This window comes from Ochlerotatus camptorhynchus, unplaced genomic scaffold (genome assembly GCF_037179485.1).
Source record: "Ochlerotatus camptorhynchus isolate MF236.1 unplaced genomic scaffold, CSIRO-AGI_Acam_v1.1 ptg000081l, whole genome shotgun sequence".
Lineage (NCBI taxonomy): Eukaryota > Metazoa > Arthropoda > Insecta > Diptera > Culicidae > Ochlerotatus > Ochlerotatus camptorhynchus.
The window spans coordinates 1,828,010-1,843,718 of NW_027040571.1; the positions used below are offsets into that span (position 1 = coordinate 1,828,010).

The 15,709-nt window shown below is 39.3% G+C and overlaps 1 protein-coding gene across 2 annotated transcripts in view; it reads right to left on the bottom strand.

The window, feature by feature from the left end:
- Cipc (Clock interacting protein circadian) overlaps nt 1-15,709 on the bottom strand; it is a 69,621-nt gene that overhangs the window by 15,095 nt on the left and 38,817 nt on the right. The window contains exon 1 of one of the 2 annotated variants that reach the window (XM_065217892.1): nt 2,316-2,983. The exons of the other annotated variant lie outside the window; for it this stretch is intronic. The gene's annotated coding sequence lies outside the window, so the exon portion shown is untranslated. Of the gene's footprint in view, nt 1-2,315; nt 2,984-15,709 lie in introns of those variants that run through there. 2 annotated transcript variants of the gene reach the window in all.

Here is a 15,709-nt window from a genome sequence, read left to right on the forward strand (position 1 = left end):
CAACATTTATAGAGGCAGTCTATAATGTATGATACCAACGACCAACCATTTGAAGATGACAAAACAACGAAATCTACGGTACCAGATGTCCACGTTTCTTCTAGGGCTTAAATTTAACCCACCATATGCCTATATTTTTCGAGCGATTTTTTCACAAAATGGAATGTTTTCCCTGCATATGACTTCTCCGTGCGTTCCGTAGGATTTTTTGAGATATTGTTAAAAACCTAACCTTGACTCCAAACTCGGCCTACGGATTCTAAATTCGGCCTAACGTATTGAAACGCCATTGGATTAATTTCGGCCTGTCACATTAAGATAAAAATTGAAGCGGTCGGAGCGCTTCTTTTGTTTTTGAGAATAATGGGTGCAAACATTAATATCACGCGTTCTCATTGACTTCACGCGGTAGCTTTTAAATTAAGGTATCGTATCAAACGCATAATTGACTTGTTAACGTCGAAATCGTTTGTTGGATTCTGAAGCATCGTGTGAAAATCTTCGATATAAACAGACCCGATGTTATCTGAATCATCTTTCCCCTTTAATACCGCACACTGGGCCTGGTTGTTTTAATAGGTGTGGCGCATCTTTGATGTGTAACATATATTAAATAGTCAAACATGAAAGTATATCTATAATTTTTTGGGATTCAGTATATTAAATAATGCTTCGAAAACGAGATAACGTGAAATCTTCGCGTGTAAAAAAATATTATAGTTTTAATATTTGTTTTAGTAGTTTAGTGTTCAGCAGAATTTCATGGAATCGGAATGCAGTGACGTTGACTACAGTAGCTGAGCCAAGAATCTTTCATTACTTCAACGATATTTATCATTGACGTGTATATGAATAAGGTAAAAAATCTTCCCTCATTCGCTTTTTTACCTAAAACTGCAAAAAACCAGCACGGTCGTTAATGCCACTGAAATGGTTTAGCCATGCATTTTTACTGTGGTATCAGAGGTGTTCCTGCATTTGCTTTTTTTGCTTTTGCTGTAAGTTGCTGCAACTTTCTGTAAGTTGCTATAAGAAAATAATATAGTGCAGCAAGTACGCGAACATACTTTTGCTTTTTGCTGTACTTCTGAAAAGCAAGTACGGAAACACACCTATTAGGGGAAATGGATGTAAAGTCGGCCTAAATGCCCCTAATTTGGGGCCATAAATAAATTCAGCAATCGACTAAATTTTGCCAATGAAGCGTTCATCTAGATAGAATGATAAATAGCAGATTTTTTGCGATGGGCCCAATCTTAGATTCATAGGCCAACATTAGAGCCATTTCCCCTATTTCTTGATATTTTACCTCTAATGTCGTGCGAATCCATATCAACATTAGAACATCTACCCGGGCATTACACTTAGTATGTCAGTTACTAGCATTTCATTCAATATTTTTAAAATTAGTTTATTTAATTACTTACTATTACACTATTCCTATTCCAGATTACCCACTTGCTGTCCGTAATGTTATCTATGACGTTATCATTATAGTCACTATAATTATAGTCTGGTGGACCAATTTTCGACTGATCGAAAAGCGGAACCAATTCAATATATTGTAGACCAACAATTTAAAAGGTACTATCAACTTTTATAAACTAAACATTGATAGTTCTTTCCTCGCCAACCGAACGCAGCTTAACAGCATCATCGGATAGGGGAAACTTTCCCCAACCCGACAATGGTGTTCTTTTGCGTAGGCGAACCTTGAATCACCAGAAAACGGTTTCCAAAGTTTAGTTCGCAAAAGCTGATGTGCTCTTTTCTGTTGTTGGTCGTGATATGCTCGATTGGTTCCGCTACTTGACAGCTCAATTGGTTCCCGAGATTCTATCCGACAGGCTATAAATACAGCGACTATAGTTATCATATGTACTTCACTGGAAATACCTTTCCGCTCATTAATTATTTCCACGAACTATTGGATTGAGTAAAATTCCAGAAAAACGTACAACCGAAATTCATTTGAATGGCCCATGTTTTTTTTCTCGTTTGATAAACCACATTTTGAGTGTACTGTACACATCTTCGATGCAGTCTACCATTTCATACTCTACGTATGCACCAGCAGCATATCATGGCAAAAAATCACATGCAAAAAGAGAATTCAAACAACCATCTGGCTCACCACCCTTAGAATGCACTGTTAAAAAATAATATCTTTATCAAGAAGTTCAATTCATCCCAGAAAAGGTTTAAGGTGATTTTACCACATAACAATGAAGCCTCTCAATCATCGTATTAATTAAGTATTCGCTTAACGATTACAATCTACTGCATTTGTTTCAACAGTGTAAACATATACTCACACCAAGCGCGACGACAACTCCAGACAGACGACGATGAGAAGGTGGGACCTAATAATCCAACAACGAAACCGATAACTCAAAAAGGGGGAACCAAACTGCCCGACGTGGGCTTTGTCTGCTTTTATTCACTACTGTTTTGCTTGTAAGCTTCTTATATCCAATGCTCGGCTGAGGAACTTGAACAGAGACTTGCACAATTCACCAGAATTTTGGACGGGACTTATTAACCTCTTATTAATTCTTCGCCTTTCTTGCTTCTCTCGGCCGAGAGCTACCACGAATACTCTGCAACAGGATGCGTGCTTGCGGTTTTTGGCCGCAAATTATCTTCCGGCACTGACTGTTTTATATTCCACTTCCAGACAAGCGCACCACCAAATTGCTTCTCTTGTATGTTAATCAACGCACTTTTCAAATTCACCGGACACCGGAACTTTCTGAATTGTTTCTGTTATGATCTATGGCTTTCCGCTGTGTGTATCTTCCCATACGCGAATCAAAATTGCACCAACAACTGAACACGACGGCGAACAGTAGACTCACAATACACATCCGATCATATGCGCGTCCCAACGTTGACTAGAGGAGTGCTTGTGCACAAAGAATGGGAAACCGCGACGGCTTCTCGTCTAGCGGTAAAAAGGGTCGCGAATACCCGGCGTTGCATATCTACTGAACGACTGACTGACTGACTGTGAGCAAGCGCATTCCCGAGAGGAGAGCAAGAGGCTCACTCACTGCTGAGTATTTCTCTCACAGTAACGTGAGCACTGGGACTGGTGGGGAGCAGCCGTGCAGTGTTCTCAAACAACGTTGAAAAGCATTCGTTGGCGCAAACTTGTTCACCCAGAAAAACTATAACAAGTGGAATAAACCTAGTCAATATAGGAGTACCATTAAAAATAAAATTTTACAAATTTGGCTAAAATTAAAAAAAAAAATCTCTGCAAGAGATGCCAGTCCATGAAGCAAATTGGTATCGAATAAGACAAAAGTGCATCAGCCAAAGAGCAATTTCTCAGAAACGAAGCAACAAATCAAAATAGAAGAATCCATCATTGGCTAATAAAGCACTACTGCCAGCGCAAGGTTGCAAAGACTCATTTCAGCTAAAACAATGTTTTTCTAAATTATGAAATAATTAGATGCCATGATCAAATTTTGAATTGGTAGGATACAAGAAGAGGTTGCAAAGAATGTGTTTGACATATTAAACCTGTTTATTTCACTTCATGAGAGTCACAATCAGCGATTTTTCACAAACTCACTCACTCACTCACTCACTCACTCAGCGATCAGCAAGTCGCTGATTGTGACTCATAGAAAGCAAAATTTACAGGTTTTATGTTTCCAACGCATACTTTGTAACCTCTTCTTGTAAGTTACAAGTAAAACATGCCATCATACCATCTTTTGGTTTTATTATTCCGAAAAACATTATTTTAGCTGAAATGAGTCTTTGCAACCTTGCTGCCAGGACGATGTTATGAATCCAATAATATTTGCAGATTTATGTTCGTTTTTCTGTGGTAATATCATGCAGCTACTTAAAAATTTCGATGAATCCCATCATTCTAGGTTTGTACGTTATAATTAAAAATATGTAATTATGTTTTGTAAGCATGTTCAGTCACTAATTATGTTTTGTAAGCATTTCCCCAAATCAGTTGCCATCACTGTTCGACCAGCAGTCAGGAAATGTACAATTTCATAGCGTTATTTTACAACTAACGGCAGAACGTGCAGCTCACTGCACAGATCTCAACCCTCATACATGTGATAAATCCCCGGGCGTCATTGTGAAGCTCTCTTTGAAATCAGAAAACCACCCCCTCCTTCCCCTTCACAGAATTTGCCTACGCCAACTACGATGGATACCGAGAAATACCGCAGACATCATTTCGCCAACTTTGTTGCTGAAAATGCACACAGTAATCCTCCAGCATATGCGGACGATTAGTTCCAAGCAATAGTGGCTACACTCAGTAGCATTCAAAAGAGGCATGCACGCTGTACACTGGAGTCGCTTTTTACGCGGGTGATACGTCCCGCGTAAAAAAAAACCGCGTAAAAAAAAACCGCGTAAATTCCGGAATCCGCGTAAAAAAAACCGCGTAAATTCCGAAATCCGCGTAAAAAAAAACCGAGTAAAAAAAGACCGTGTAAGAAAAAAACGCGTAAAAAGCGATATACCGCGTAAATTCTGAAATCCGCGTAAAAAAAAACCAAAATCCGCGTAAAAAAAAACCGCGTAAATTCCGGAATCCGCGTAAAAAAAAACCGCGTAAATTCCGAAATCCGCGTAAAAAAAAACCGCGTAAAAAAAAACCGTGTAAAAAAAAACCGCGTAAAAAGCGACTCCAGTGTATTCTCAAGAAATTCACAATTCTCAAGAAATCGGACGTCCTCGATTTGTATGAACCTTCATTAATAGACCACGTTTACTGATAACATACTTTAGATAGTTTTTTTTTTGTTCAGTTCTGAACCACCCACCCTCTCTTCTGCTATTCATATGGGCTCGCAGATATGTATCAGCCGCGAGCGTTTGATTCACGAGCTAATCTGGACGTACACGTGCTTGACATTTTCAAGCGCATGTTAAATGTAGCTAGGTACCAATCTAATAGCGATGCTCAGTCGCGACAAAAAAAACAAGCAGTTGACAGGCTAGCGCTTTTACAAGCCTAGATCTCTATGTGATTGACACACAACCAGGCCCGCACGGGAAGTAGACTCCGACATACGTTAGAATAACAGGCAAGCGTGTGCTGTTGAAATATTCTAACGAATATACAGGTGATAAAATTGACAGCAAATGTACACTTTGTGATTGCTGAACTAACATCACTCCAATCCAATGCAAGTTGCAAGAAGCAAGTTAAAGCAAAACTGTCTCATATTTAGTTTAAATAGTTATGAATATTTTATTTTGCCTGCAATAAACTTGAAACAAGGTAACGTCTATCTCAGCGGCGCCGGTGGTGTAGTGGTAAGCGTGATTTCCTCTCACCCCAGCAGGCCTGGGTTCAATCCCAGTCGGCGCCGTCGGGATGTTTTGAGGTATAACATCTCTGATCACGCCTTCCGTCGGAAGTGAAGTAAAGCCGTTGGTCCCCGGTTCATGAGTTTGATGGGTCGATAGGTGTGGGAGCTGCCTTCCTGGCGTCGGTAGCATTGGTGCTCAGCACGGAAAACAAGATCGACGGTAAACAAATCAAGGTAACGTCTATTCGCTAAACATTACTATTTCATCTTTGTTGTGCTTATCTAATGTGTATTCAAGATAGCTTATTTAAAAAAAGGTATGATTAGATGTTACGTAATCAAATTTTGAGCAACTTCGCTGGTGGTATCCGGAACATATCCAGGTGTTGGCAAATGTGGTCCTGGGTTCTTAATGAAGTGTTGTATACTCGATATGTCCCATTTATACCAGGATCTTGTTTAATAATTATGATGTGATTTTCACATATTGGGATTTGTTCGTAGTAAGAAACTGGTCACGTTTTCGGGAGGTACCCGGAATATGGCCGGACATGACAAATCCTAGACAATCGATTTCGATGTCGTTAACCTTGTTTTTGAATTCTGATGTGATTTGATGTGTCGCAAGATGGATTTTGGTCCTAGTTATAAACTGGTAAATTTGCCAGGGGTACTCAAAACATGGCCGAATGTAGCCAATGTAGTCCTGAGCACTCGATTTTGCTGTCATTGATCTTGTTCATGAATTCTCATGTAATTTGATAAGGCATGTATTCCATAGCAAAACGATGGATTCCATCCAGAATGAGCTGAAAAAACCTGAAATCGTGCTCGACCATCTTCGATTTGGATGATTCTTTGCCCATATTTTCAGTATGATAGACCAAGTATTTTCCGCAGGAGAGAAGTCCCTTTTGACTCAGGGGTAGTTTTTGAAAAGGGCCTATGTGTTTTTGCACACATACTTTAAAAAAAATGTAGTTCGAAAACAGTTGGTTGTAGAAAAAAATTTACTAAGAAGGAGTTGTAGGAAACTAATAAGGCTTTATAAAAAAAATATACACGGAATTTTTTTTTTCTTTTTTTACAAAAAAAAGTTGGAAGGGTTGTATACTAGATACGACCGCAGGGTTGGCGTTGGATAACGTCTGTTATGTGTTGTACTTAATTGTGTATATTATATTTTAGGAATATTCCGTAATAACTCTTTTGCGAAAGTTTGGTGGCCTTGAAAAGGGCCGTTTTGTTGGGCTGATGTTGTTGACAATGATGGAACGGGCGACCTTGTTGGACGCTTATATAGTAGAACAGAAAATATCAGAGGTATCAGATACTCGCATACGTACGTTAAACTCTTTCTTGATAATGTTGTGGCCACTTTTCCAACGCGATCGGCGTAGTTGCCCTTGCGGAGCAGACGGTGAATACGACCGACTGAGAACTGCAGCAGATGGGCATTCCATGACGGCGGCCCAGTATACCGGAGCACTGGCACCAACGCACTCGGCGTAGTTGCCCTTTCGCCCCCAGGCTCTGCTGCCGCTGCTCTGCTGCCGTTGCTCTGCTTCCGCTGGTACTGCTACTCTGCTGCTCTGCTGCTGGGTCGACGATCGGATAGACAATGATGGAACGGGCGACCTTGTTGGACGCTTATATAGTAGAACAGAAAATATCAGAGGTGTCAGCTACTCGCATCTGATGTCTCGGTTGGAGAAAGTATAAGAATATAAAAAAATCGATCGATGTTCACCAGCTTTAGACAATGGTTTACTTTTAACCATTTTTCAATAGTTTACAGAATGAAATCAATAGTTTTGAAACATTCAGCAAATTGCTAGAAATATTTCCAATCGATTGATGCCATTATCTCGTAAATCTATCGAGAGACGGTTGAGTTATTATCGTTCAAAATCTTTTAATTTTTCGTAACGCATCCAAAATGACTGTTTTTAATTTTGTACCCCTGTTTGTTGCCGAAAGACGTTATCCAACGTCAAAAAATAAAAATAAACCTCAAAATTCAAATAACAAAAAAAAAAATATTTTTGATTTTTTATAAAAACTTGAATAGAAAGCAAAAGTTTTGAAAACAACTTTAGGATGGACAAACTTTCAATAAAAAAGTTTTTCTAAGAACAACTTTTGAGGCATTTTTGAAAATTTCATTGTTTACGACAAAATGTACTTTTAAATGGTTTTTTATGGTTTGTAGACAGAGCCCGCAATATGTTTTTATATTTTTCCTTAAAAATTTAGGCTTTTCTACACAACATATCAAAAAATCTGCTTTGTGTTTTATTCGTTTTTGAGTAATATTTTGTTGAAGTTATCAAGTTTTGGATTTTCACTCAATACTCCTATGCGACTGGACTACCATGCATTTCCATTGATACATAGCTAACATAGTCATATAATCTATACCTATTTGATTTGATCTATTGTATGGGGCTACAAATGGTGAGTTGACAACCTAGGAAGCGCGTTTGACGCTCTCGTCCTCAAAAGTTCCTGTTCACGGTTAGGCTGTATTGCAATGAGCACTCATACATCAAGTTTTCACTGGAAATCCTATGTATGAGTGTTTATTGTAAGACAGCCTATATTACATGATATAAGCCCAGACCATACGGGGTATTACACAGTTCGAAAAAGTAGTGTAAATTTCTGTTCAATATGATGCACATAAATGGAGCGTCACAATATTGTATACAAAAGCCCATCTTTGTAAACAACATTGTTTGCAAATTGCTCGGTTGCGTGAAATGAAATACAAGTCTACGTGAATGAATGTTTACATCACAATTAAGATTCTGAATTTTTATCTGTGTAAACTGTGATTCATGTAGTAAAACTTCTTAAAAATATAAGAAAGGGGAATTAGTTTAATTTTTTGCGATATATGCGTTTAAAAGCTTAATTTTCAAACGATGATTTTAACAACTGTGTCATGTTTTGGACAAAATGCTATTTTTTAAAAGAATCAGTAGGTCAATGTATAATTTTTATATCATGAATTGTTTGTGAAACCTCCAGTAAAAAATAAACACAATCCGATACACGGAAAATGCATCTGAGGAAAAGTTATCGCTGTTTTTCTATAAGTGGTCATTTTACCCCAGAGGTGCATTATGGGCTGTGCTCCCTTATGAAGGACTACGGAAAGATGCCAGACTGTGAAAACGTAGGAGCGAACGTGTTCGTAAGGAGCGGGATATTGCAGATATCACCAGTGTTGAACCTGGTGGCTACAGCGAGTTCCAGCAGCAGTAGTAAGCCCCAATGTGGCCCCGTAACGTGGGTAGATCACCTATACGTGGTACGTTACGGGGTGGAAGATCTACCACCGATTCCTAGTCCTACTTCATCGTTTCTCAATAGTAATGGAGTAATACGACATGCACTAAACTACCCAACAAACAATTTGTGCTGATTAAAGGCTGAACAAGCAATTTTTTAGCTGAAGGAGCATATTTTTGCCTGAATAAGCTCTTATTCTGCTTCCAATGTTTGTTGGGTAAGGACACGGGATATACTACAATAAATCAAATTACTGGTCGCAGTGGTGTTAGGTTTCGAACAGAGGAAAAAAAAGCCCCAATGTGAACAGCAAGGACTCCAAGGAGAGCTAGATCTTGTGCTAAGCCGGATGTTCATACCGAAATTCAACAGTAGAACACCCCAAGAAGGACTGAAGCTTGGAAAGACAAATATGATGGAAGTCAGGAGGAGGATCAATAAACTCCATGACTTTGTCAAGGATAAGAGCAACGTCCAGAAGGCAATAAAGGAAATGGTGACGGACATCAAATCCACCATGATTGCTGCCGAACGTGAACACCATGCGCTGAGGCGAGAGCCGTCAATGCCGAAAGTGCACTGATTGAGGCCAAGGAGAAAGCAGCAGCTGAAGCACAGGATACGCCGAAGGTATCCCGAAATCAATCCACGCTCGGTGAAGAGGAAAAGGGAAATGCCAGGAGAGCAAGAGGAGTTGAAAAAACTCAAGAGCAACAAGGAATACAACAAAAAGGAAGGATAGCGTACCGTCGAGAAGCCCAAGGAGAAGCGGAAAAAATGGAAGGAAAAAGAAGTGAAGAAGAACAGAAGATGGAGATACCCAGGACTCGTCGGGAAACTTTGATCGCCGAAGCAAAAGATAAAACAACGTATGCAGCACTCCTCCGGAATGTTCGAGAGGATCCGGGTGTTGAAGGAACTAGGAGAGAACGTGGTGAAAACCCGGTGCACCCGGAAAAGCGAGATGCTCTTTGAGCTGAAGAAGGATCCTTCGATCAAGAGCTCAGTAATCAAGGAGCTCGTCAAAAAGTCTCTTGGTGAAGGGGCAAGCGTAAGAGCTTTATCCCAGGAGACAGTGGTCGAGTGCAGGGATCTGGACGAGATCACTACCGAAGAGGAGCTGAGAAGTGCGTTGAGAGCGCACTGCGATCAGGGAGATGTCCCGATGTCAATCCGGATGCAAACTGCGGCGATACGGCTTTCGACAGTAGCAGCGAACAAGCTGTTGGAGACGGACAAGGTCAAAGTTGGGTGGCCAGTGTGCTCGCTGAAAGCCACTCCTCGGGTTACCAAGCAACTGGAGCGATGCTTCGAGTGCATGGGTTTTGGTCACCAGACGAGGAACTGCAATGGCCCTGACAGATCTAATCTGTGCAGGAAATGTGGGGAGAAAGCTCACATTGCAAGAGGCTGCACGAAGCAACAGAGGTGCATGCTCTGCATAAAAGATGACGGAAACGACCATACGACAGGAGGCTTCAAATGCCTAGCATACAAAAAGGCGATGGCAGGCCAACAGTAATGGAGGTAGCCCAAATAAACCTCAATCATTGCGACACTACACAGCAACTGTTGTTGCAATCGACAACAGAAACAAAGTGCGACGTTGCAATCATTGCGGATCCGTATCGACTCCCTCCCGATAACGTAACTGGATGGTGGATAGGTGGATAGATCTAGGATGGCGGCTATAAAAGCTATGGGCAGATACCCCCATTCAAGAAGTGGTTGCGAGCTCATACGAAGGTTTCGTGGTCGCCAAAATCAACGGAAACTTCATATGTAGTTGTTACGCACCCTCCACATGGAGCAGTTCCATGAGATGATGTATGGACTTACCGAAGAGCTAATTGGACGAAGACCATCGGAGGAGACTTCAATGCTTGGGCAGTAGAATGGGGAAGCAGATATTCCAATGCAAGAGGGTACAGTCTGCTGTAAACTCTAGCAAAGCTTGAAGTTATGCTGTCTAACAAGCGCTGAGAGTATGAGAAGTGCATAAGCACAGCCCTTTTACTATTAGCATCTCTACAATAAATTGACCTTGGTTAATAGAGACAGCGTCCTATTTTTTTGAAAATGTGTCCATAAATGTCACTGCACTTTCTCTCCAAAATAACGCAATAATATTTTGCGAGTATGTAATGAAATCCTACATTTTTATTTAGTGTGTAATGTTTGGTCTTGACCCTACATGAAGTACATCAAGGTTCTTCCTGCGATTACAGATTGATGCCTTTTAAGAGTTGAGGGGACTTCTCAAATTACAGTTACACATAATAGTGGGACAGTTTCACATAACTTTTCCTGGCAACTCCAAAGCATTTGAAGATAAGTCCGGAGTGATTTGAGATTTGGGCGTAATTGCGTTTGTTAACAAACACGTCAATCGCCGATTACTCACGAATAAAAGCTCAATTTCGAAAACTAATAATTCTTTTTTCATTTGGTACTATTACGAGATTCAGCTTTTATTCACGAGAAATCAGCAATTGACGTGTTTGTTTACAAAAGCAATCACGTCTAAATCTCAAATAACTCGAAAAGTTTACATTTTATTGAGTATACCTTTTACGTCGATTTTTCCTTTAAATTCTACTTCTTTTGTATAACTTTCACTTTCACTAAATCACTTTCACTCTTTAGTTTCACTATCACTTTGAACTATAACAGATACGTATTTATAGTTCAGAGTGATAGTGATAGTAAAGAGTGAAAGTGAATTAGTGAAAGTGAAAGTGGTACAAAAGTAGTAGAATTAAAAGGAAAAATCGACGTAAAAGGTAAACAATTATTCTACTAAAACACTCATCAATCAATTTAGATGTTATTGAGTATTTTGCACTTTTAGGTATTGTTTTGTTCAGGCCAGATAAAATTATAATTAATCAAATACTACACCCAACCGGGGGATGTAAGATTCGCTTACAATTATGTGTGATTCATCATCAGAGGATGTTAGTGGAGATCGCATGAACCGAGGATGCGATATACCTAGCTGCGGTCCGATGTAAGAAAATTGGAGACCGAAAAATGTGGAGTGTATTAGTGAGTGAAATTAATTATGTCGAAAAAAAATAAAAAAAAGGTTGCCGACTGGACTGGACTCGAACCACGGACGTTGCGATTATCAGACCTGTGCTTTCTCCACTGCTCTCTTCATGCTTCTGGATATGGATAGCCTAAAAGCAAAAATGAAGCGCTCATTTTCTCGCATGCTCGACTTCGTATCCTTTTTCTGCTGGAGAGATTCGAGACAAGTGTGTGCGTCGTTCTACAATGTTCTACAATGTGCGTCGTTCTACAAGCTTACTGGTATAGTCGAAAGCGTAGATGGATGGAACACGAAATAAAAAAAGACAAAAAACCATTACATCGCCTGCATGGTCAATTTCTAACATTCGTTGCGATGTTCATGAACAGAGGATGATAGGAAACGGAACTAACATTCATTGTAGTAGATTTTTGGTTTGCGTGTAGTATTTCGATGTGATGTTATATAGGAAAATGGTGAATATTTATTGGATGATATTACTAGCTGTGATAAAGTAGAACTACGAATATCGAGCTAATAAAACTCACCAACTACAGTTTTAACCAAACCGTGATGAATTAGAATTTAATAATTTTTACTTTACTTCTCGAAAGTATGTACTGCACTGGTGGCAGCAGTAGCACCATATCTGCCATCGATGAAGAGTAAAGAGAGATAGCAAACAATACTTTCTCTTTCTAAGAAAACGATGTGCAACGGAATCATTTTTGTGTCGAGTCAACTCTCAACTCCAGTCTCGCAATATCAAAGGAGCATGTAAAATCAGTATCAAGCATAATATTTTGTTCCAATATCACGCGTGATATTGAGGGCGTATGAGAGCGGAAAATATCATTTAATTGATGATTTTGCCAACACTGCTGGCTTCACATGAAGTTATGAGAAAATATGTTTTGTTTTTAAGTACAAGATTGGCGGAATCCTTCCGCTTCGAGTTTTTAGGGAACGAATAATGGTGAAATTTCAGCTGTCGCAATCAATGTCCCCAAAGATGAAGACTTTTAAGACTATAAACCAGGACTTGCATGTGGAAGAAAGCCATCGTACTTATGAGCCCTGACACTCACCATCACAACGTCGGATGTATGGTGCTAATTTATTTCACGCGCATGAAAAAAAAAAATATTCCGGCATTAAATTTAATGAAATTGGAAGTAATCTACCGACGATGCTAATTCACATTTACATTTGTCTTGGTATCTGTTTTAGCATCAATAATTTTGTATCGTGGTCCGTCGAGGTATGTGTGAGATAATTTCACCAAATTGTTAAGCTCCAAGCTCCAAGCTCCACGATGTAATTTTCCATGTGGAAGAAATTGAAATAGCATCGACCTTACCAATAATCAAAATCCACCAGCTCATGCCGCGTGCAGCAAATGTGTGATGCTTGACTTACATATGGAGGGTAAATAATTTGGCGACGTGATTGTGTTTATGACGCAAGCCCGCAACGACAACGACGACGGTGTGAATAATAAATGAGGCAATGCACGCTGAAACGTGAGTGGTTTGCAATTGAAATTGGAAACTCACGCGTACTGCAAGGCGCATACAAACCTATTCAAGAGCAAAAGCGATAGAGGGTCCACACCGGCAGCAATGCAATAGCTCAAATGCAGCCCGGTTAGTAACGCGAGAAAGAAATTTGCTTCTCGCTCTGAGTTCCGGAAGGTCGGACAGATAGAAACGAGTGATGGCGTACAAATACCGATGTGTTGACGCTCACATGTCTGGCACCGATGGGGATTTGGAATTCTATTTTCCCGGCGCTAGTCGTAGCTATCAATATTGTGGTATAGGATAGCAGTAGGTACTACTCAACGAAGTTTGAATTCACCGATTATAGATTGCCACCAAGGTGAATCTAATCCATCTAGTGAACTATTTCAAACTTAACATTGTTGCCACCACATAACACTTTAGAAACCGGTCGGTCACTGTATTCTGTTGATCTCTCCAGATCTTAGCATCAGCGGTGGATAAACATGGCACCCAAGCTTCGCACGTTCTACCGCACACCAATATATGGGCAGCTGTAGCGCATCGTTGGAAGTCAACGACACGCTATGTGGCACGTTGCCATGGCCTGGCAAAACGGACGTTCCGTTTTTTTCCTTCTCTTCAATTCGTAGTTTTGCATTTGTTGCTGTTACCTACCCGTACCTACCAGATGGAGATAAGCAAGGCGGTTACCGGCCGGCAATCGACTGAGTCGAATTCAAGTTGTGTTGCCTTTCTGGCGCGGATTCAAAATCACATTTTATAGGCTTACACTTCCCGTCAACACCCGCGGTGAGCTATAGTTATACATGAGCAATCTCTTCGCGTAATGAAAACAGATTTAAAAAAAAAACGAGATCCCAAATCTTACCCACGTAAAGCAAAGGAGGGTAGTAGCTATGGCGAACTTTCGCAAAGCAATTTGAAAAACAAATCACAACGATATTTAGATACAGTTGAACTTGTATGAAGATAGGTACTTACCTACAACGTAAGCAACGTGCAGCGCAATCAGCTGTCAATAGGTAGCAGAAAATGTATGCAAAAAGTTGCAAATCCCGGCGAGCGCATTTCAAAGTACAATTTTATTCGCAGTTGTTTACTCTTTTTTTTATTGCAGTAGAAGTAGGAATATTAAATCAACACGTTGCTATTTTAATGTTTTACTATGTTAGTTGAAAATGAAGCTCAGAGTTAGGGTTAATGTCGCTAATATCAGTTCCATACATACATTTCGAAGAAAAGCATTGTTTGACTAATATTTAACTAGTAACCAAAAATATAAATTTTATTGTCCATTGTTCTACAAAAAAATAGGAGGTTATTATCAATCTTTAGATCCAAAACATCAACTTTAGAGCCATTTCCCCCATAACATGTTATACAGTCCAACTCTCCATATCTCGATGATAAGGATGATGCTAATTTTATTTTTAATTTGTGCCCCTTAGAAAATTACAAAATATTTAAGGGGTAAGAAAAAATATTTTATCAGGCGAATTTTCCCTATAATGATTTATCATTAATATGGAACAGTTATGCGATAATAGCTAGAATACTACACCTAATCGGGAAATGTAATATTATATTACAGATTTGCATGAAAAGTATGCAGAAGTTGCAATGTTTGACCGCATTAAGAGATTCTGCAACGTAATCACCGGAAGATTTTTTAAACAATTATATAATTTTTATGCTAGCTTAATCTTCGAACAAAGTTTATTTTTTAAGATGCCTTGCGTCCAGTGCTGTAAGCGGTCACAAAAATCGGCTGCCTTTGCTTCCGACACTTGCAAAACAGGCTATCAAAGTGCAGTATCAAACTAATAGGTAATATGGCAGTCTCTCTCTACCATACGACACTGTAGCCAAAGATCGTCACGAATGTTTTATATTAGTTTGTGTGCTTGTGTGAATAGACGCATTTCGCGCCAAATCGTATTCGGAGCTGGCAGCACCCTCTCAGATTTCAATGAAACTTTCTGGACCTGGAGGTTTAAAACATTGAAAATATATAAATAAATGATATATGAAAAATCTTGTCTTTTTACTCTCGCATATTATCAAATTTTGCATCAGTAGTAGACAACAGAATAAGGGAATGATATTTTTTTTGACAAGGTCTACATTTCCAAATAGTTTTATTGAACTCTGAGAGGGTGCTGCCAATTCCAAATACGATTTGGCGAGAAATGCATCATGAGCCCTTTTCATATGAAATTCTCGATTATTCAAAGTGAACTTAAGTGCTGATTAGACAAAATTGAATCGCAAATTGAGCTTTATTGGATTCTAAGATGATTTTGAGCTTCACTGGTTTAGTTTTGTGTGAAAATGGCAAATCAAAAAAAAAATCAGTTCAAACATGAAAAAGTTTTTTGTAAGAAAAACTTTTTTTCCTTAAAAGTGCCCATCTCGCGATGTATGGACGGATGGTAGTAAACATAATTACTTATCTTGAGGCAAAGTTTCTTCCAAATCAAAAGTGGCGATTTTTTTAAATCGACTTTAAATTTTCGATAACTTGGACAATTTCCTAAAAGTCATAAGTA